Raw genomic sequence first — 23,142 nt, 5'->3', positions numbered from 1 at the left:
TAGTTTTATTGATTTTTGCTATCATTTCCTTCATTTCTTTTTCATTTATTTCTGATCTGATCTTCATGATTTCTTTCCTTCTGCTAACTTTGAGGTTTTTTTGTTCTTCTTTCTCTAATTGCTTTAGGTGTAAGGTTAGGTTGTTTATTTGAGATGTTTCTTGTTTCTTAAGGTAGGATTGTATTGTTATAAACATCCCTCTTAGAACTTCTTTTGCTGCATCCCATAGGTTTTGGGTTGTCATGTTTTCATTCTCATTTGTTTCTAGGTACTTTTTGATTTCCACTTTGATTGCTTCAGTGATCTCTTGGTTATTTAGTAGCTTATCGTTTAGCCTCATGTGTTTGTATTTTTTACAGATTTTTTCCCATAATTGATATCTAGTGTCATAGCATTGTGGTCAGAAAAGATACTTGATATGATTTCAATTTTCTTAAATTTACCAAGGCTTGATTTGTGGCCCAAGATATGATCTATCCTGCAGAATGTTCCATGAGCACTTGAGAACAAAGTGTATTCTGTTGTTTTTGGATGGAATGTCCTATAAATATCAATTAAGTCCTTCTTTTTAAATGTATCATTTAAAGCTTGTGTTTCCTTATTTAAATTCATTTTGGATAATCTGTCCACTGGTGAAAGTGGAGTGCTAAAGTCCCATACTATTACTGTGTTATTGTCAATTACCACTTTTATGGCTGTTAGCATTTGCCTTATGTATTGAGGTGCTCCTATGTTGGGTACATAAATATTTACAATTGTTATATCTTCTTCTTCGGCTGATCCCTTGATCATTCTGGAGTGTCCTTCTTTGTCTCTTTAATAGTCTTTATTTTAAAGTTTATTTTGTCTGATATGAGAAATGCTACTCCAGCTTTTTTTTTATTTCCATTTGCATGGAATATCTTCTTCTATTCCCTCATTTTCAGTCTGTATGTGTCCCTAGGTCTGAAGTGAGTCTCTTGTAGACAGCATATATACAGGTCTTATTTTTGTATCCATTCAGCCAGTCTGTCTTTTGGTTTAAGCATTTAACCCATTTACATTTAAGGTAGTTACCAATATGTACGTTCCTATTACCATTTTCTTAATTGTTTTAGGTTTGTTACTGTAGGTCTTTTCCTTCTCTTGTGTTTCCTGCCTAGAGAAATTCCTTTAGCCTTTGTTGTAAAGCTGGTATTGTGGTGCTGAATTCTCTTAACTTTTGCTTGTCTGTAAGTGTTTTAATTTCTCTGTCTAATCTGAATGAGAGCCTTGCTGGGTATAGTAATCTTGGTTGTAGGTTCTTCCCTTTCATCACTTTAAATATATCATGCCACTCCCTTGTGGGCTACAGAGTTTTTGCTGAGAAATCAGCTGATAACCGAACGGGAGTTCCCTTGCTCACTATATGTTGCTTTTTCCTATGTTGGTGTGTTTAATGTTGTCCCAGAAGTCTGTGAGACTGTCCTCAATTCTTTTCTTTCTTTTTTTTATACTGCTCCGTGGTAGTTATCTCCACTATTTTATCTTCCAGGTCAATTATCTGTTCTTCTGCCTCAGTTATTCTGCTATTGATTCCTTTTAGAGAAGTTTCTCTGTCTTCTCATTTTGCTTAACTTACTGTGTTTGGGTCTCCTTTTTGCAGCCTGCAGGTTTGTAGTTCCCATTGTTTTTTTTGTCTGCTCCCAGTGGGTAGCGTTGATTCAGTGGGTTGTGTAGGCTTCCTGGTGGAGGGGACTGGTGCCTGTGTTCTGGTGGATGAGGCTGGAACTTGTCTTTCTGGTGGCAGGACTGTGTCCGGTGGTGTGTTATGGGGTGTCTGTGATCTTAGTATGATTATAGACAGCCTCTCTGCTAATGCTTGGGGTTGTGCTCCTGTCTTGATAGTTGTTTGGCATAGGGTGTCCAGCACTGTGCTTGCTGGTTATTAGGTGGAGTTGGGTCTTAGCATTGAGATGGAGATCTCTGGGAGAGCTTTCGCCATTTGATGTTACTTGGGGCTGGGAGGTCTCTGGTTGAACCAGTGTCCTGAACTCAGCTCTCCCACGTCAGAGGCTCAGGCCTGACACCCAGGCGGAGCAACAAGACCCTGTCAGCAACATGGCTCAGAAGAAAATGGAGGAAAAGAAAGAAAGAAACAGAGAGAGAGACAGAGAGAGAAAGAAAGAAAAGAAAGTTATTAAAATAAAAATTTTTTAAGTATTATTAAAAATAAAAATATAAAAAAGGAAAGAAAGAAAGAAGAGAGCAACCAAACCAAAAAACAAATCCACCAATGAAAATAAGTGCTAAAAAGTACACTAAAAAAAAAAAAAAAACAAAGAAACAAAAAACGGACAGACAGAACTCTAGGACAAATGGTAAAAGCAAAGTTACACAGACAAAATCACACAAAGAAGCATACACACACACACTCACAGAAAGAGAAAAAGGAAAAAATACACATATATTTTTTTAAAAAATAAAGGAAGAGAGCAACCAAATCAGTAAACAAATCTACCAATGATTATAAGCTCTAAATACTAAAGTAAACATAAAACCAGAAACAAATTAGGTGCAGACAGCAAACCCCAAGTCTACAGTTGCTCCCATAGTCCACTGCCTCAATTTTCAGATGATTTGTTGTCTATTCAGGTATTCCACAGATGCAGGGTACATCATAAAGGAAGAGAGCAACCAAATCAGTAAACAAATCTACCAATGATTATAAGCTCTAAATACTAAACTAAAGTAAACATAAAACCAGAAACAAATTAGGTGCAGACAGCAAACCCCACGTCTACAGTTGCTCCCATAGTCCACTGCCTCAATTTTCGGATGATTCGTTGTCTATTCAGGTATTCCACAGATGCAGGGTACATCAAGTTGATTGTGGAGATTTAAGCCACTGCTCCTGAGGCTGCTGGGAGAGATTTACCTTTCTCTTCTTTGTTCGCACAGCTCCTGGGATTCAGCTTTGGATTTGGCCCTGCCTCTGCGTGTAGGTCTCCTGAGGGCATCTGTTCCCACCCAGACAGGACGGGGTTAAAGCAGTGGCTGATTAGGGGGCTCTGGCTCACTCAGGCCGTGGGGGGGGAGGGGTATGGAATGCAGGGTGAGCCTACGGTGGCAGAGGCTGGCATGACGTTGCAACAGCCTGAGGCGTGCCGTGTGTTCTCCTGGGGTAGTTGTCCCTGCATCACAGGACCCTGGCAGTGGTAGGCTGCACAGGCTTCCAGGAGCGGAGGTGTGGATAGTGACCTGTGCTTGCACACAGGTTTCTTGGTGGCTACAGCAGCAGCCTTAGCATTTCATGCCCGTCTCTGGTGTCCGCACTGATAGCCATGGCTCGCGCCATCTCTGGAGCTCATTTAGGTGTGTCCACGCCGCCAACCCCAGTCCTCTCCCTGTGATCCGACCGAAGCCCAAGCCTCAGCTCCCAGCACCGCCCGCCCCGGCGGGTGAGCAGACAAGCCTCTCGGGCTGGTAAGGGCTGGTCGGCACCTATCCTCTGTGCAGAAATCTCTCCGCTTTGCCCTCTGCACCCCTGTGGCTGCTCTCTCCTCCGCGGCTCCGAAGCTTCCCCCCACCACCCCCTGTCTCCAACAGTGAAGGGGCTTCCTAGCGTGTGGAAACTTTTCCTCCTTCACAGTTCCCTCCCAGAGGTGCAGGTCCCATCTGTATTCTTTTGCCTCTGCTTTTCTTTCTTTCTTTTGTTCTACCCAGGTACGTGGAGGAGTTTCTTGCCTTTTGGGAAGTCTGAGGTCTTCTGCCAGTGTTCAGTATGTGTTTTGTAGGAGTTGTTCCACATGTAGATGTATTTTTTATGTATTTGTGGGGAGGAAGGTGATCTCCATGTCTTACTCCTCTGCCATTTTGAAGGTCCTTCTTCTTATTAGTTTTTGTAAGCTGTTTTTTTCTAGGTTATCCATTTGTATCAAAATACATTGTCACTAAGTTGTGCACAATATCCTCTTATCATTTTACTGTGTGTTGGATCTGTAGCAATGAGCATTCCTAACAGTTATTTGTGCATTCTTTATTTTTTCTGACCAAGTCTCTCAGAGAATTTATTAACTATAGTTGGTGCTCTTTATTGTTTATATGTTTTCTATATCCATAATTTCTGCTCCTAAATCTAATTTTCTTCTTTCTATTCTCTTTGGAGTCTTGTCATGGATGCTCTGCTCATTGATTTTTTTCTAGCTTTTTAAAAACTTGTAATATATGCATTTAAGGCCATAAATTTCCCTCTAAGTGCAGCTTTACTGGTATCCCACAAATTTTTATATAAAGTGGTTTTATTATCATTCAGGTCAAAGTATTTCTAATCCCTACTGTATTTTTTCTTTGATCCATGGGTTGTTTATACATGTATCTCTTATTTCAAAGCACATTGTGATATTATAGTTATCTTTTCTGCTATTAATTTCTCATATAAATGCATTATGGTAAAACATCATATTCTGTGTGTCTTCAATCCTTTCAAATGTGTTGAGACTTACTTTATGGCACAAAATATGATCAATTTTTGTCACTCTTCCACGTGTTCTTGTAAAAAATGCATATTCTGCAGTTTGAGAGGAGCACTGTTATACCTCCTTCACAGTTCCCTCCCAGAGGTGCAGGTCCCATCTGTATTCTTTTGCCTCTGCTTTTCTTTCTTTCTTTTGTTCTACCCAGGTACGTGGAGGAGTTTCTTGCCTTTTGGGAAGTCTGAGGTCTTCTGCCAGTGTTCAGTATGTGTTTTGTAGGAGTTGTTCCACATGTAGATGTATTTTTTATGTATTTGTGGGGAGGAAGGTGATCTCCATGTCTTACTCCTCTGCCATTTTGAAGGTCCTTCTTCTTATTAGTTTTTGTATCAGCTCATTGATTTTCTTCTAGCTCTTTAAAAACTTGTAATATATGCATTTAAGGCCATAAATTTCCCTCTAAGTGCAGCTTTACTGGTATCCCACAAATTTTTATATAAAGTGGTTTTATTATCATTCAGGTCAAAGTATTTCTAATCCCTACTGTATTTTTTCTTTGATCCATGGGTTGTTTATACATGTATCTCTTATTTCAAAGCACATTGTGATATTATAGTTATCTTTTCTGCTATTAATTTCTCATATAAATGCATTATGGTAAAACATCATATTCTGTGTGTCTTCAATCCTTTCAAATGTGTTGAGACTTACTTTATGGCACAAAATATGATCAATTTTTGTCACTCTTCCACGTGTTCTTGTAAAAAATGCATATTCTGCAGTTTGAGAGGAGCACTGTTATACATATATTTATTAGGTCATGGACAGTTGCTAATGGTGTTGTTCAAGTCTTCTCTACCTAATCATTGTGCCCTAGCCCATGAGACTCCTGAAAGCTCCACTCTCAGCCACCCAGTCAGAGTTGACAAATGCCCCCATCAAGGAGGGAGTGGTTGAGGGGAGCAAAGTTAAACAGTAAGTTCACTGCCCAAAGTCCATGTTTTCCTCCATCCTGGCCCCATAATCCTTCACTCTCTTGTTAGCACTCTGATAACTTCCAGTAGATTTTTTGTGTGTCCAGATGTTTTAGCTAAATTCAGTGAGATATTTTATTTGAAATGCTAGTCTGCCCTCACCAAGAACACAGCCTATTTGTTCTCTCTCTTCCCCTGGAATGTGAGGTCTATAACATCAATGACTGTATCACTGTTGTGACTCCAGTGCTTAGAAGAATGCATAGAGTAGGTGCCTAATAAATATATGTTGAATGAATGATTAAATACATACTTCCACTACAACACTACAAATGATTCTTCTTGGCTCAGCAACTTTCCAAGCACTTTTTTCCAGAAAGAAAGCCTTTCAGAGGCCCAACTTTTTGGCTGGCTACTGCAGATCTTTAAGCTCTACATCTAGAATAATTGGATAGTTACCCTTTCTAATCATGTCTATAAAAGCCCCAGGAGTGTTTAATTCATTGACCATTATAAAATGCTTTATCATCTTCAAATTTAAGGTTAGAAAGTACCAAGTGATACGCTTAATTAAAAGAACTTTAATTCCACATGGGCTTAAGATAAATGTGACTGCACAAAAAGTAGAAGCAATAGGGACTCTCCACGTGAGAAAATAATGTTAATTATTGTGTTTGGGTTGACAAGTCTTTCATCTGATGATTCTGGGAGTGCGAAGACATTTGAAATGTCTGTTTATTCCCAGTTATTTCCCCAGGGAGTTTTAAAAGATTTCTCCAAGCAAGATAACTTTTTGCCTTCATTTAAAACACAGTTCAGGTATTAATATACAATTTATACAAAGAAAAAAACAGAGATGGCATAAACTTATTCAAGGTCATAAAAGTAAGTCATTAACTTTTGAACCCATGGCCCTATCTCTCAACTAGGTTCTGGGCCATTATATAAATGGTCGAGTTTTAAATTGTTAGAAGGACATTTGAAAGACCAATAAAAATCGAAGAAGATTCTAACTTTGAAAAACAAGTGAAATAAGATTTGTAGGTAAGTGGGTATCAACCTCCTGGGAAATCTCCTAGAAATGAGTCATCTCAAAATTTTTTCACATTGTTCAAGCCTTGTTCTTCTATTGCTTTCCTTCTATCCCTTTCTAGGAGTTAAAAGGACAGGCTAAGGGGTGAGGGGCATCTACTCTGCTCTCTGTGGACAGCCCCACTGCTGACTGACCTAGTGCCACAGAAGCCCTTCATCTCGGCCAGTGATTAGTGGTTTGAGGATCCCTAAAATTGGATGTCTACAGCTGGGTATTCAAAGATGGCAAGGCATTTTATATGTCCAATGAATTACAAACTTCACTGGCTTTAGTTAGATCAGAAAAGGTTAACTGTCCAGAAATCCTAGATGAAGAGCTAAAAGAGGTGAAGTAGCCAGCCAAAAAGTGTAGTCTTCAAGGATCTAGGTCCCGAAAGCTAGATCTCATGCAGGCTGCTCAGCTGAGCTAACTTAAGAGGGTGGATATATTCTAGTCACTGTGAACCTCCAGGACCTAGGCTGACCCTGGCACATATTAGGAGTATCACAGTGGCAAGTGGCAAGTTGTAGAAAGCCTGGCTCATTTAACCCAAATAATTAAAGTATATTGGTGCCTGGTAGCAATCAGTGGACTTTGTTATTAGTATTATCATCATGAACTCAAGAATTTTGTGTATTTGATACTTTTCAATCCACTGCAGTCATTAATGCTTTTTCAATTTAAAATGCCATCATGATGGACCTAGAGATTATCATGCTAAGTGGAGTAAATCAGAAAGAGAAAGACAAATAGCATATGATATCACTTATATGTAGAATCTAAAATATGACACAAATGAACTTATCTATGAAACAGAAACAGACTCACAGACATAGAGAACAGACTTGTGGTTGCCAAGGTGGGGGGGCAGGGACTGGAAGTCTGGGACTAGCAGATACAAACTATTATATATAGGATGGATAAACAACAAGGTCTTATTGTATAGCACGGGGAACTATATTCAATATCTTGTAATAAACCATAATGGGAAAGAATATGAAAAAGAATATATAAATGTGTGTGTGTGTGTGTATAACTGAACCACTTTGCTGTACACCAGAAACTAACACAACATTGTAAATCCTGCTTACTCCACACACTTGACAACATGTGACACTTGAAACTTTGACAGTATTCTTTATCTTCTTAATTTTAGCTATTCTGTGAGGTGTTCAGCAGGAATTTATTGGAGTTAATTTGCATTTTCCTGCTAACTAATGAAGTTGGGCACATTCTCCTATGTTCGTTTCCCATTTAGATATCATCTTTTCTTACATTTGCTAGTTAAGTGAATTCACTGCAGGGAGGGCCTTTGGGTTAGCATTCATATGGGGTACAACATTCTCACATCCTGGGCCCACTTTGAGAGGTCTATCTATCTCTTCCCCAAACCTCCTTATTCCTCTCCTTCAACTGTGTGTCTTTTAACTTCTGGACCACTCAGCTAACCTAATTGCCACATCCTGTGAATTGGGATAGACCGATGCCTCCAGGTGTCTCTCTTTCTAGAAAACGTGGAGAAAGTTTGAATTTCTACCTACTAGGAATTGTTCCTTCTCCACTGTCCTGCAGACCACACCTGAGGGGATGCAATGCTTCACCAGGGCACCTTGGACTGATTCACCTCAAACAACCTCACGCAGCCAAAGCTGTGGGCTACAGAAGTAGGCACACTAGGAGTGTGAGTCAACTCTGCATGTGTCTTATTTATGCCTCAAGATCTGCTCAGATCTAACCCCATATTTCTGCTCAATCTGATAAAGGAATCCTACTGGGCATGCTCCAACTTTATAGCTTGATACATATCAACCGATGGGCAACTTTTGTTGCATGATCACCCAGTGAACTATAATAAGACTTTTGGTCTCTCCCAGAGCCTAGCAGCAAAGCAAGAGCTCTTTCTCCTGCTTGCTGAAGAGGATCTGATTTTTCTCTGAAGTCCTAGAGACACTGCTATTATTTTTCTAATCGGAGTTTAGCAGAGCTACCAAAAATTCTGATTTTCCCAGACACTTCAGACACCATTGGGTCTTAAGGGCTGACCAACCAACTAAAAATCCACAGAACGGATCCAGTGAAAGGCCTACAGCCATAAGTCTTGACAATAAACTCAACATCTTATACCTCTGACAAGAATGACAGAGGGCAATACTCTTACAACTACAGTCACTATTGTGTCTAGATGATAGATTTGTTTAGTGGTACCTAACAAAATCTATTTCTGGTTGTGGGTGTGCCTCTGACACCCACAACCAGAATGGACTCTGCACAGGCCCTGCTTCTTCACATCACTAGCTTTGGACATAAAGTTCTGCGCCAGGGGTCTTGATCGGCAGAGCCTAGACCCGATGTCCAAGCCGTAGCTGAGAGGGAGACTGAGAAAGCAAATACCTAGCTTTTTCCAGACATTTCTGAACATAAGAAGGCGATTCAAACTCTGAGCAGTCAAAATGAAAATAAAAGTCCACTTCATTAAGCATTGAATAGATGTTTGTTGATCTGAATTAAACTAATCCCACTCCTATCCTTTCACATCATGGTAAAATGTGAGAAAGTGTGAGCCAACATTTAACAGCTGGGCCCACAGCACAGGGACGCCTGGGAATTCGACCCTGAATTTACTCCTTGCAACACTGCTCTCCAGAATATAGTGAGTTAAGATAAATATATGATTTAACTGTATGCCATTCTCTAACAAACAGATTGTACCTTGTTAAGAAAATAAATCATAGGTTCCTTAAAAAACTAAAAATAGAACTACCATGTGATTCTGCAATCTCACTCCTGGGCATATTTCCAAAGAAAACTCTAATTTGAAAACATACATGCACCCCAGTGTTCATAGCAGCACTATTTACAATAGCCAAGACATGGAAGCAACCTAAATGGCCATCAACAGATGAATGGATAAAGAAGATGTGGTATATATACACAATGGAATACTACTCAGCCATAAAAAAGAATGAAGTAATGTCATTTGCAGCAACATGGATGGGTTTAGAGATTGTCATACTGCATGAAGTAAGTCAGACAGAGAAAGACAAATATCAGACGGTATCACTTATGTGTGAAGCTAAAAAAATGATACAAATGAACTTATTCACAAAACAGAAATAGACTCACAGACATAGAAAACAAACTTAAGGTTACCAAAAGGGAAAGGGGAGGGAGGGATAAATTAGGAGTTTGGGATTAATAGATACACACTACTACATATAAAATAGATAAACAACAAGGACTTAATTTATAACACAGGGAACTATATTTAATATCTTAAATAACCTATAATGGAAAAGAATCTGAAAAAGAATATATATATGTAAATACATATATATATAACTGAATCACTCTACTGTACACCTGAAACTAATACAACATTGTAAATCAACTATACTTCAATAAAAAAATAATAAAATAAATTATGTCTTTGAATAGATGGTTGAACTTCCTGTTACAAAAATCTTGGAATTCTGTATCAGTTAGTGCTATTTATGTTGTAAAAAATCAAAAATCAAATGAGCTTAATAAAGTGAATCTATAACCAGAAGTAGTTCTTAGTTCAGGCAGATTGATTGTCCAGTTCAGAAAACGTTGCCTAGGATCCAATTTATCTTTATTTCTGTGCACTGCCTTCTACAGTCTCAGTTTCCCGTATGGGCATTACACATACCCACCAACACACACACACACACACACACACACACACACTCACACACACACACACACAGACTCTACCTGTAGTGGTAGCCAAATAGATGCCTTAGTTATAAACCTGAGAGACTCACATGCATATTTTAGTAAATGTTGTAGAAGAAAGTGGAAGCTTCTCTTTTCCAGAAAAACTAAGCAAATATCTCCTCACATCTTAAAGCCTTTGATTGGTTGATGTGTCCATCTCTGAACCCAGTATTATGACTGGGAAACTGGGACGACCAGCTTAATTTAAGATTATCAAAACCCAACCCTGAAAGCAGGAATAGGTAAATCAACACCCCCCCCGCAAAACTGACGGAGAATGAAAAAGAGTGGTTCCATTAAAAGAGACATCTTAGAAAGGCAGGGGACTGTAGGTATAAAAAGAAGGAAATAGGTATGAGAAGACACATAATAAAAGCCCAAGATGGATTGGTTTGAATTTTTTGTGTAATTGCAGCTACCCCCTTTTTTGAGTGATTAAGAACTATGCAGTCCATTAAACACTATTACTACTATGCCATTTTTAAAGGATTAAATGATTTTTCAGTGATGGAATCCATTCATTGTTCCTAAGTGATCATCTTTCTCAAATGTTCATATGCTAACTGTTGTATGTCAATCCAGAAACTCAGAGTGGATGTTTCTATTTGACTCTGCACTGATGATATTAAACACTGCTGTTAGGGACACCAGGGAGTGTCATATACGGACTCACAAGCTTTACCTGTGTCCTTAGGCACCATGCCCTTTGACTATTCTTTAGATCAGAATTCCTCAAGATGTTTCCAGTGCTAAGAATGATCTCCAAAATTATTGTGAAAATCATCTCTCTAGTTCAAACATCCCAAATTGAGGGCCCTGAAAATCATGATCACCTGGGGACTTCTGTCTCTAAAAACGTCTTGAACTTGTGGATTTTCACGTCCCAATAAGCGACACCACCTTGTGCAGTGTATCTGCTTCTTTCTTTCTCCAAGAGTTCCCTTGAAACATCAAAATCAATCCCTGAACTGTCACAGCAGCTTAAGAAGTCTGTCCTTCTACAGTACTATTATATTTCATGAAAAACCAATAGCATGCTAAAATATTTTTAAAACACAACTAAATTTTGCAGCACCAGTTAACACTGACTTATTGTAGCTAGGCTCACTGTCTCTGGTACCCAACTGAGTAACTGGGAATAATGCACTTTTATCTACCGGTGACAATCTTTGAATTGGAAGCAGCCTAGGAAGGAGGGAAAGGAGACAGGTACAACACTTGGTGCAGAATCAGGCAGCAGGACATTTGGCTTCCTCTGTACCTGGGCTCTGAAAGAACGCCAGGCAAGCTGCCAACTTTCATTCTGATTCCCCAGAGGCAAAATGCATGCTGGGATCGCACTACCACTTCCAAGAGAGATATTTTTGCCTTTGTGGACGCCCTATCTGAAAGTCCACGGCTTAGAGTCGCTGGCTTTCTCCACTGCCCATCTTACTCAGCAAACCCGAGAGGAGAGAGTGCTAGGGAAGCATTTTCATGTATTCACTTTTCACATCCTGTCATCTGCCATGACCTCAGGGAGAGAGTACGTGGCATTTGTCAAAGCAGCAGAGACAACCTGTCTGGGGAACTTTTATTCAGGTTGCTTTCTAATTTGGGATGGCAGCAATCTGTAGGAATAGCTCTGGCAAGTGTGGAGGAGAAGAAAACCAGAGGCTCTCTACCTTTGTCGCCATGTTATTTCTGATGATGCTGAATTATATTAAGAGAATTAATACTTTGAAGTTGAACCATACTTGTCTAACTGTATCGCCCCCTGAGAAGTAAATGTCTTTTGTAAAGTAGCAAAATAGACTAAGTGTTTCCTTTAAAAGTCTTCCCTTTTATATATCTAGTTGTTTACCAAACCACAGAGATTCTTATATTTTTACATTACTATTCATCATTAGAACATTAGAGAAAATATTGGTATCACTTCCAACCCTCACCAACATCACAATAACTTTTATTATCCCATACATTTTGGCCTTTCACAATGTGTTAACAGAATTTACATCATAATCATGGTGTAAATCACTGTAATCTTAGAATAAATGATATTTTATGGTCTCCCTGATTTCATAGAACATTATTTAATAAACATTATCCCAACTTGTCTGTACGTAATAGAAATCATTTTATTTTATATTATTCCGTTGAATATTGGTGAACAATATTTCATTAAACAATTCTATTGTTGGACATTTAAGTTGTTCCAAATTATACTATAAACAATGCTGCAATTAACATCTTGTGGCAGGGAAATTTGGGGAGGAAAAAAGACTTGTTTTTCTAATTACAAAAGCAACATGTGTTGCTCATTGCCTAAAACATGGAAAACAAAGTAAAACCTAAAAACCAAAAAAATTATCTATAGACCCACTACCCAGAAATAACTATTTTCACTTTGCTGATGTCTTTCCAGCTTTTCTCCTCCACACATTTAAGGAATTTTTTCAATGTGATATTATATATAGTACTTTGTATTTTTTCCCTTCACAGTAAATCATGTGTATTTCTCTATGTAATTACATACTCATAAAGTCTGAGAGGCTTCAGCCTATCCGCCTGTCGTGAGTCTGAATCAAATTTCCATAATTTACCAGATATGTCGCTTTCAGGTGTTGTATAATACCTCCAGACGTTAGGTTGTTATGAGGATTAAATTTTGAAGTATATTTAAGTGCATTAAGTGGTACATATTAAATACAGAAGTCCCCTCTTCCCTGTGGGTATATGGTCCAAGACCCCCCCGTGATGTCAGAAACTGCGGATAGCACTGAACCCCAACTCTACTATGTTATTTTCTACGCGTACCTACCTGTGATAAAGTTTAATTTGCATATTAAACAGTAAAGGAGTAATGACAATAACTAGTAATAAAATAGGACAATTATAACAATATGCTGTAATAAAAGTTATGTGAATGTGGTCTCTTCCTCTCTCTCGAAATATCTTACTGAACAAATTTAACACCTTCTCCATCTTAACTAAGCACAAATCATGCACTGTGGCCGTAACTTTTGGATTTGGAGGTGCAACAACAAAACTAGCACAAACTTCTTTTTCCTTCTTCACAATTTCAAGAATAGAAGATTTATTCTTACCGCAGATCATAGCAACCTGAGCATAAAATTGTTTTTCTTGCCTTATTCAGTGGAGAACTTTTACCTTTTCACTTAAAGGAAGCACTATATGGTTTCTCTTTGGCTTATCCGAAATGCCAGCATCATTACCCTTGAGAGTTGGAGTCACTATTTAGTAAAATTAGGGTCACTTAAACACAAGCACTGTGATAACCACAACAGTGGATCTGATAACTGAGATGGCTATTAAGTGACTAACAAATGGACAAAGGGATGATTCACGTCCCGGGAGGGGTGGAGCAGGACGGTGCGAGAGTTCATCCTGCTTCTCAGAATGGCATGCAATTTAAACTTCGGAATTATTTCTGGAATCTTCCATTGAATGTTACAATTATTATTACTATCAGTATTATCCATGATTTTAATTGCTCCAGATAATTTTATTGCATAGAGAGCATAATTAACTCATCCCTAATTATTGAATATTTAAGTAATTCCCACTTTTTCAGGGTTATAAAGACCACAAACATCTTCGTACGACTAACAATGCATGTATCCCTCTAATTCCTTAGCATAAGTACATAGGAACATAATTGCTGTGTCAAAGGATATAATTGTTTTTGGATTTTTTAATGCATGCGGCAAAAAACAGTCCAGAAAATTTGCACCAATTTATACTCCTGCACACAACTCACTGCCCTTCCACTTTGTTGGCAAGAAAAACTGATTGATATAAGGAAAGATAAAAATATATGAGCCAAGTTTTCACAAAAAACCTCTGCATAACTGAGGATGGAACTGATATAATTTGATAAGTGCAACCAATGATGTACTTCTTTCATTCAAATTTTCGTGTGCTATTACTGCTACTGAGTTTGAAAATCAACTGCCTTAGAAGAATGTCTTCAAATCACAGCATCCAAAGTGTCAAGCTAGGGCTTTTAAAAAGTAATGAAGCATATTCCAATCACATTACTTACTTTAAAAATGTATTACTAACACTTTTGTAAGAACAAATGTTTGAGCACATAACAAACCAAGACTCAAGAAGGTAACAAATATTCCTGATAATATTGTTCCTGATATTAGTGACAACCCATCTCACATTTCAAGAATCTATATTGTAATTTAATAATGTAAGATATTATATTGTTTCTAAAATGTTCACGTATCACAGGATAGATATTTGACACTTTATACTTAAATGCATAAAACCAACAGCCTAACAAATTCACAAATGTCTCATTACACAAAAGCTATACTATATCATTCAATAAAATAAAAGAGTTGCATTGAATTCCTTACGTTTCTGAATATCATTATTGGGTCTCTGTCATTGCAAAAGCTCACACTGTACAGGAAATGTTTTAGTATCTTTTATTAAGAGATTCCTTCATGAAAACTTTAAAGAAGGAAATTTGAGATTAGGTAGTCTACAGAGATTACTCAAACAGCCCCAAATTAAGACACTTTATTGATTTTATAAATATTGGGTTGAAACTTACCATAAAGTCCCTGAATGAACAAAACGCTTCGACTGCCAGACACATCAGAGTCCATGACGTGTCAGACAAGTATATCTCCTGAACTCTCAAGGAGAAAATCCTTCTCCTAATGACCAATGGAAAATGACATTAAAAAGATAGCTCCTGTCTTAGCAAGCTATGCAGTCATTTAAAATAAATTAGTAAAGTCCCATAAAGATTTTAAGCCTTGATAACTGGAAGGGTGATTTTTCTACAGTTCAGGCTAAGACAGTAATGACATCATCCTGCAACCCTCTAGTCTCTGCAGGCTGCCGCCTTGCAGATGTGAATCCATCTGTTGCAAAGTGAATTAGAAAAGAGTGTGGCTGAATCGCCAAAAATTTATCACCCCCCCTTCAGAAAAGTGACTCCATTTATACATGCCTTATACAACCGGACTAGTAGCATCATTCACCCATAAAGCAAATCAAATGTTGCTGCATCTTAACCTTGTAAGGTACTTGCCAAGAGTAAGATTTCATACTGCCTGCCATAACACTGTGACTTCATTTGTCATTAACCAAAGCACAGTTCATTGCTGCTTTAGTTTTCATTTTATTACATACTCAAATTCTCAGATGTGCTTTCATGTCTGTGTCCCTACTTAGGATACAAAATGATAAGTTAAATATTCTCTGCTCTCTACTATCTGTGTTATCTTGAAGAAGTTTCTCAATCTCTCTGCACCTTAGTTTTCTCATTTGTAAAACAGGAATCGGAATACGTTTCTTGCAGCATTGCTTTAGAGATTTCTAAAGATCTAGACCAAAGTTATAGCACAGTATCTGGCACATAATACACCACTCAGTAAATCATAACCATTATCATTAATTTCAGTGTTTTATAACTGATATTGATCGTTAGAGTGTTAATAATACACGCTTGAGATTTTTTTCTAACAGGCATTAGGTGCACCAGGTCATTGGTGAGCAAATAAGATGTTGGCTTAACAAAAATAGTGCCATTGTTAAATAATACTTTATGCAGTTCAGATGAAAAAATATCTATTTAAAACTAACTCAGGTCTAGACATGCATGCACAGCAAGTAGTGAAAAAAAAAATCTAAGAGACATGCTGCCTCTGTCTTGCCTAAGTGGCGACCCCGCAGTAGTCAATTTCACATCAACAGAAGCGAACAGTCCAAGGCAGAGACGGGTTCAAGGCCGTTCGCGCTCAGTGGACCACCACCCCGCACTGTAGGCCACGCTGCTTGAAAGCTGACCTCGACGGCAAGCAGAGTGTCCCTCGAGCTTACGGCCCGCTCTGCTCTTTGTATTAAACGCTCACTAAACTCAAGCCTCATGCACTCAACAGGATGAAATGCAAGGTTTAAAAAAAATCAAAACCGAGGGCTTCCCTGGTGGCGCAGTGGTTGAAGAGTCCGCCTGCCGATGCGGGGGACACGGGTTCATGCCCCGGTCTGGGAGGATCCCACGTGCCGCAGAGCGGCTGGGCCCGTGAGCCGTGGCCGCTGGGCCTGCGCGTCCGGAGCCTGTGCTCCGCAACGGGAGAGGCCACAGCAGAGGGAGGCCCGCGTACCGCAAAAAAAAAAAAAAAAAGAAATCAATGAGGGTTGCAAGACTATGGGACTAGGGTTGCCCTTTGATGCTTCAAGAGAACTCCGGGTTTTCATGTGAAAGCTTCTCATGGTCCCATGATTTAAAACATTTTCATGTGTAAGGAGGTAATGCTCTGACAAACTAACTGCTGTGCTTTGCATTCTCAGTAATTTCTGATGGAAAGCTTCACTCTTTTCATTCTCCCATCACTGCCACGTCCCCACCCCCGTGCAGGTGCCCACAGAAGAGGTGCTCCTCTCACACCCACACCCACCTTTTACACTCTAGAAGCACCAACGGATGGAGGGGAGAAGCAAAACCCAAACCGACCGAGATTAAACATCCACTAATCCGAAGACTACAAGCTCAAAATATAAATTACATCCAGTTCCTGAAAAGTTAAGTTTATTGCTCAGCTGAGCTTTGCGTCTGTGGACGGACCTGTCCCACGTACGCAGGTGAGACCAGCCCAGTGTGATAGTCCCAACAATCCTACGGCCGCATGATTCCTCTTTCCTCCAAAATACGGAGAGTGTGTTGCTGTGAGCAGTTGCTGAAGGCAATTTCTGTTTTTATCTCTTTGGGGGCCTCTTCCTCTGCAAGACCATTCCTCAAGTTTCTGGAGGGGCCACATCTCTGTTCCACCATCCAGCCCCAATGCAGAACACTCCAGAGTGAGTCCTTTGTATTTTGCTGAGAATTATAATTAGGGAAAAGGACTAAAGGTATGAGAGGGAAGCAGGGAGCATAGACAGGTACACTGCTGCAAAGGTTGAACTAAACACTCATTCTGAACAAGGGACCGTAATGTTCATCATATTCTTAGAGGAATCTAAACCACTCAGCACCCGTGAAGTCCCTAGAGCCATGGCCCAAGGCTCTCCCCCAACTGCCTGCTAGGGTATATCGAAAACGCTTCCTTGGAAATTAACTTCCTGCTGCATGAGTGTAACATAGCCCTTTTGCAGAACATCAGTAGGTGTAGCCTACATCAAGGAATTTTGCAGCCCAGGGATTTATTGATAAATTCCATGGGAGTACAGTTCTATTAGGAAAGGTTTTATATTTGCAACAAAAAACCTAGGATATGAAGATGGGAAGAAAGGTTTGTCTTTACATAGGCTAACTTCTGTCCTGTTTCCTGCCAACACTTAATTGTGAAAGAATGAATCCCATCAGAAGAGTCCCTCCCAAAATATGGTGCTACATTCCCAGCTGTCTCCCTAGAGCTGAGGAATTCCGTTTTTAAAAACACCTCCCTTCCCTGTGATGGCAGGTGGTGTGCTCTGTACGCTAGTGTGATGCCTTGCATCACCATTCCTTTATTTTTGTGTTTATCATCTAACACATAAGACAGAGTGGGACATCGGGCTTGGGGTCATGCTGAGAAGTCTCACCGCGAAAGTGGACTTTCATCCACTAGCATTCGAAGGGTTGTTTTTTGCTGTTGACCCAAGGCAGCCCTGGTGTTCATAGGTCCAGGGGGCTTGGATAAATGGCTTCACATAAATCTGCTACTTCCATTTAAAGGAACAGTGCATTTTTTAATCTTCAGAAAAAGGAACTGTTCCCTGTGATGTGTCATTCAAATAGCCAGAGGCGTCTGGAGGTTCTAACAGCCCGAACACAAAGGAAAGTGCCCGCCCCCACCATGATGCCACTTACACATTTTAACTCAAGCCAGAAGTTCCCTGTGGTTTGCTAAAAAGTAACCTAGTACCACCCAACAATACTTAGTAATTAACACAACATTGTAAGTAAACTATACTTCAACTAAAAAATTTTTTTAATTTTAAAAAAAGGAAAAAAAGGCAGTAAATAAAACAGATTTTAATAAAATCCGTCAACCAAAAAGAAAGAGAGAGAGAGAGAGAGAGAGAAAGGGAGGGAGGGAGGGAAGGAAGGAAGGAAGGGAGGAAGGAAGGGAGAAAGAAGGGAAGAAAGAAAGGAAGGCAGCCCTCCAGGGTCAGTTAATGTCATGAACCAACCACAGCTGAGTTGCCAAGTTTTTCTGTATTCTCCTAATATTTTTCTACCCTCTTTTTAACCTTTCCTATAAACAGATAGATCTTGTTGAGCAAACCTGTATTTTTTAATTCTGGGGCAACCATAATTGCTACTTTAAAACCTCAGTGTCACACTCCTTATTAAGACATGTGATGGTTTAATGAAGCGTTTTATTTCTGCATTTCCATATTCTTTACCTTAAATGTTAATCATCAAAGTTTGAAAATAGATGAAAAAAAAAAACAATCTCCAGACCATCCTGTATCGTGACTTAAGTCTAACATTGGCTATTTTTAACTTTCAAAAAATGGGTGTTCACAGAGAAAATGATAAGGAACACATTTCTGAGGTGATGACAGTGCAGATGCTCTTGGGACCAGGCTCGCAGCTTCCCACGCTTTATGGAATTTACCCTTCACAACAACCCTGAGTCAGGTGCTATTATTATTCCAGTTTTAAAGCAGAAGAGAGCTGAAGCTTTGGAGAGATTAATAACTATGACCAATGTCACACAGCTAGAAAGAGGAAGCAGGGATCTGGCCCCAGCTCCAGGGTTTCAGAGACCACAGCTATACCACCTCACAGAACTGCCTTACAACGTGCCACCACTGAAGAGGGACACCCAGTACACCCGGCTCCTAGACTGAAGAAGCCCAAAACTGCTGATTAAGGAAGGGAATTTGATTCTGTAAGTTACATTGTCAAGACTGAGTTCTTATTCCCCAGACCGTGTATTCCAAAGACCTAAATTCAATGAAGAGATAAAACTGGGCAAGTCAATGTCCTAGCTTTCATATATCTCACTTAATCTTCAAAATGAAATTTCAGGTGGATTTTGGTATCTACATTGTCATAAAAGAAAAAAAAAAAAAGAGACTCAGATAAGTTATGCAACTTACCCCCTGGACTCACAGATAATAGAGAATAAAGCTAGCTCCAAAGATCATTCTACTAGATGGACCCACATTGGTTTGGGGCCAATTAAAAGCAGCAGAAACCATGGTAATCAGACGGATTTTTAGGATTCTATCCAGTTCCAGTGCTGTAACAGCCCAAACGGCAGAGAATGGTGGTGGATTACAAGTTCTGATGATCCCCTGAAATGGATGTTCCTCGTGCAACACAGTTCCCACCCCATTCCTAGTGGTTTACGCTATTATGAGTTCCATTACACACACACACACACACACACACACACACACACACACACACACACTCTCTCTCTCTCTCTCTCACATCCTTCCAGAGATTTTTCCTTTTTTATGCTCATACAAGCACTACAGGATTTGCTGAGAGTTTTGGCATGTAACCAAACTGGGTTCTTGCCACAAACATTGAGAACAATTAGTTATGGCCACAGAAAACAATTAGAAGCTGGCAACTAAAGTGAGGTAAAACACGACAAACTCTTTTTGTGTCCCTAGAAGAAAATGGACATTTTAAATGATTCACTTATCTAACTTTGCATTCCAAATGGATAACATCAGTGCCAGCCTAAGACCAAGACTTTTATAGATTAAAATTTTTTAGTAGTGATATAAAAGTTGTTCAACATCTCAACTGGTAGTGAAAACCTTCAAATATCATCCTTACCACTTTATACATCTCACCAATTTGCACACATCAAAAACCTAGTGGGCATCTTTGATAGCTCCTTACCCTTTGTCCTTACACAAGTCCTTGCCCAAGTGAAACCCTGCATTTAGAAACTTCGCATTATGGGGAGGGGGAAGGGTAAGCTGGGACAAAGTGAGAGAGTGGCATGAACTTATATATACTACCAAGTGTAAAATCGACTTATATACACTACCAAGTGTAAAATCGACTTATATACACTACCAAGTGTAAAATCGATAGCTAGTGGGAAGCAGCCGCATAGCACAGGGAGATCAGCTCGTGCTCTGTGACCACCTAGAGGGGTGGGATAGGGAGGGAGGGAGGGAGACGCAAGAGGGAGGAGATATGGGGATATATGTATATGTATAGCTGATTCACCTTGTTATACAGCAGAAACTAACACACCATTGTAAAGCAATTATACTCCAATAAAGATGTTAAAAAAAAAAGAAACTTCACATTGAAAACAGAGAACATACCAACTAAAAAGGACCTCTATAATAGTTCCAAAAATTGATCATATATTATATGCAAAGAAACCCACAAAAATTCCCGAAATTATAACCAATACAAACTCTAGTCTCTGATCACAATGCACTAAGAACACACAAAAATTCCAAAAATTAAAACCAATACAAACTCTAGTCTCTGATCACAATGCACTAACACCACAAATGAAAGAAAAAAACAGGTAAAAAAAAACTGTCAGGATAAGTGAAAGCTCTATCTTCCTAACTCTTTAGTTTAAGAAAAAAATGACAAGAACTAAAAATAACAATGATGAAAATATCACATATTTGAGCCTCTAGAACACAGCAAAATTTGTAATGCTCAGTAGCAAATAAGAGTGAACATAAGTGAATTAACCATTTCATCTCAAGAAGCTAGAAAAAAATTTAAAATAACTTAAGGAAAGCAGAAAGAAATTGATAAAGAAAGTCAGAAATTTATAAATTATAAACCAGGAAACAAGTAGAACTAATAAATAGTTGTTTCTTAAAAATAAAATAATGAACTAAAATAAATAATCCATTTGCATAATTAATTGAAAAAAGAGATAGGGACAGAGAAATCACAAATATACAAAAATTAAAAATATAATGGGGAAAAGTATAAACAGGAAATTAATTATTAAAAAACAAACTATATCTAGCATAATATACACTGTTCTAGCAGAACTTAAGTCATTAATGAAATAATATGTTCTATTCATTCAAGTGTATAATTATCACTGCAAATTAAAGATTCTTTTTCTTAGATACAATTCCTAATGAATCTAATAAGTGAACTCCTGAAAGACCAACATATAGGTGCTTATGAATAATAAGCATTTCAGAAGGAATAAGAAGATTTTCTCATAAATCTATCCCTGAGAGAAAGTCAGAAGCTCATACAATTTCCATAAAGTATCTTATGTTCTGCATTAAGTTCAGTTAGATGTCAAGAACTGTGAAGCGTCTGAGATTTTCCCAGCTTGTAAGCTAACAAGTTAGCCTGCTGCAGTTTCCTTGATGATGGCAGAAGACATGAGATTCCCAGGTCAGAGACAAAGGACTGTATTCCTCATGGCACCCAGGCAGCATGAGCTCCACGTTTGCACTGTCTCTCCTCAGCCTCTAACTCCCAAGGCGGCAGGAGTTAGAGGGGGAGTCCAAATGCATGCTGCTCACCCCAGGGGTTTGAGTCACAGCTGAGAAACTCTGAGCTTAGTCAAACCTACCTAACCTTTGTCTCAGAGGAAGACATTATCTTTACTGTCCTGGACAGACAGCAAATCCACCTCTGCCCCAGAGGGAGATACTATCTCTATCCTCCAAGACTGTTCACTATAAAAACATCTTTGAAAATTTAGCCCAGAACAAAAGTTTTCAATGCTTCTGCTCATAAGACATGTAGAAATGTGAGAGACCCATAGCCAATTATCTCCCAACAGACAGCACATGCAATGCATAAAATACTCATTTCAATAAGGTCAAGTACAAACTCAGAAATACATGTAATTCTTATAACCAGGCAATACCCTACAGCTAGAATGTCAACATTCATAAATTGTCAGGTATGGTTTTCACATGTGTATCAGTTAACTCATTCCGAGTAAAACTTCAGCCCAAAACTCAGTGGCTAAACACAGTGGTTTATTATCTCTCATAAGACCCTAGGTTGCCTAAATGGTTCTTCTGCAGGTTTTACCTGGTTCACTCACAGGGCTGCATTCGGCTGGAGGTCTGATTCTGCTGGAATGTCCAAGATGGCCTCACTCATATCCAGCAGTTAGGTAGGTATCTGCTGGCTGCTAGGTAGGACATGTCTATTTTCCCTCTCATGGGCACTTACCTCTAATAGGCAAGATAAGCTTCCTTCCGTAAAAGTCTGTGGGCAGCATTCCAAGAGGGAGCAAGGCCTCGCACAATGTCATTTTAGCCACATTCCGTCAGTCAAGGCAAGTCACAAAGTCAGCCTAGATTTAAGGAGTGAGAAAATAGTTTTGTCCTCATGATAAAGGAGCTGTAAAGAATCTGTGACCATATTTTTAATCTACCACAACATGACTCCTAGATATTTGGGATTTATTGACTGGAGTAATCATGCAAAGCAATGCCCAGTTGAATACTGAAGAAATGTAATACAACCAGGCTCTGATGAACCAAGAAGTTTCACAGTAAAAACTACAACATAAAAACCTTAACTCCACATAATATTAATCAGAAAGAAAAGTCAGCATAATAAAAAATTTGGGCCATTCTGGTTAAATATAATTAAACCATTTCCTCTACGGAAGAAGTTTTCAATCTTAATAAAGCAGAGAACCCTTATTTGTTGGTGAAATCTCTCACTGGCACAGTGTTCCAAAGACACGCACTGGGAAAGCTGATATAATGACAAATGTGAACTTTGGAGTCTAACAGACCTGGTTTGGAATTGAAGCATTGCCACAAGCTTTTGACTTAGAAGAAGTTGCTTAACTTCTCTGAACTTTAGGTTCCTGAAGGAAAAATTCAAGGTTCATTGTAAGGACTGAATGTAATCATGTATGTATTAGACCAACCTGTGAAACAGGTAGTTGATAATACTGAAAAAATACTACTTCTTTTTTGCCACTTTAAAATTGGCTCATTTATTCATCTATGTCCCAGTATCTAGATATAGAGA

This window comes from Physeter macrocephalus, chromosome 10 (genome assembly GCF_002837175.3).
Source record: "Physeter macrocephalus isolate SW-GA chromosome 10, ASM283717v5, whole genome shotgun sequence".
NCBI classification, from domain to species: domain Eukaryota; kingdom Metazoa; phylum Chordata; class Mammalia; order Artiodactyla; family Physeteridae; genus Physeter; species Physeter macrocephalus.
Note: the sequence above shows the minus strand (reverse complement) of the source record.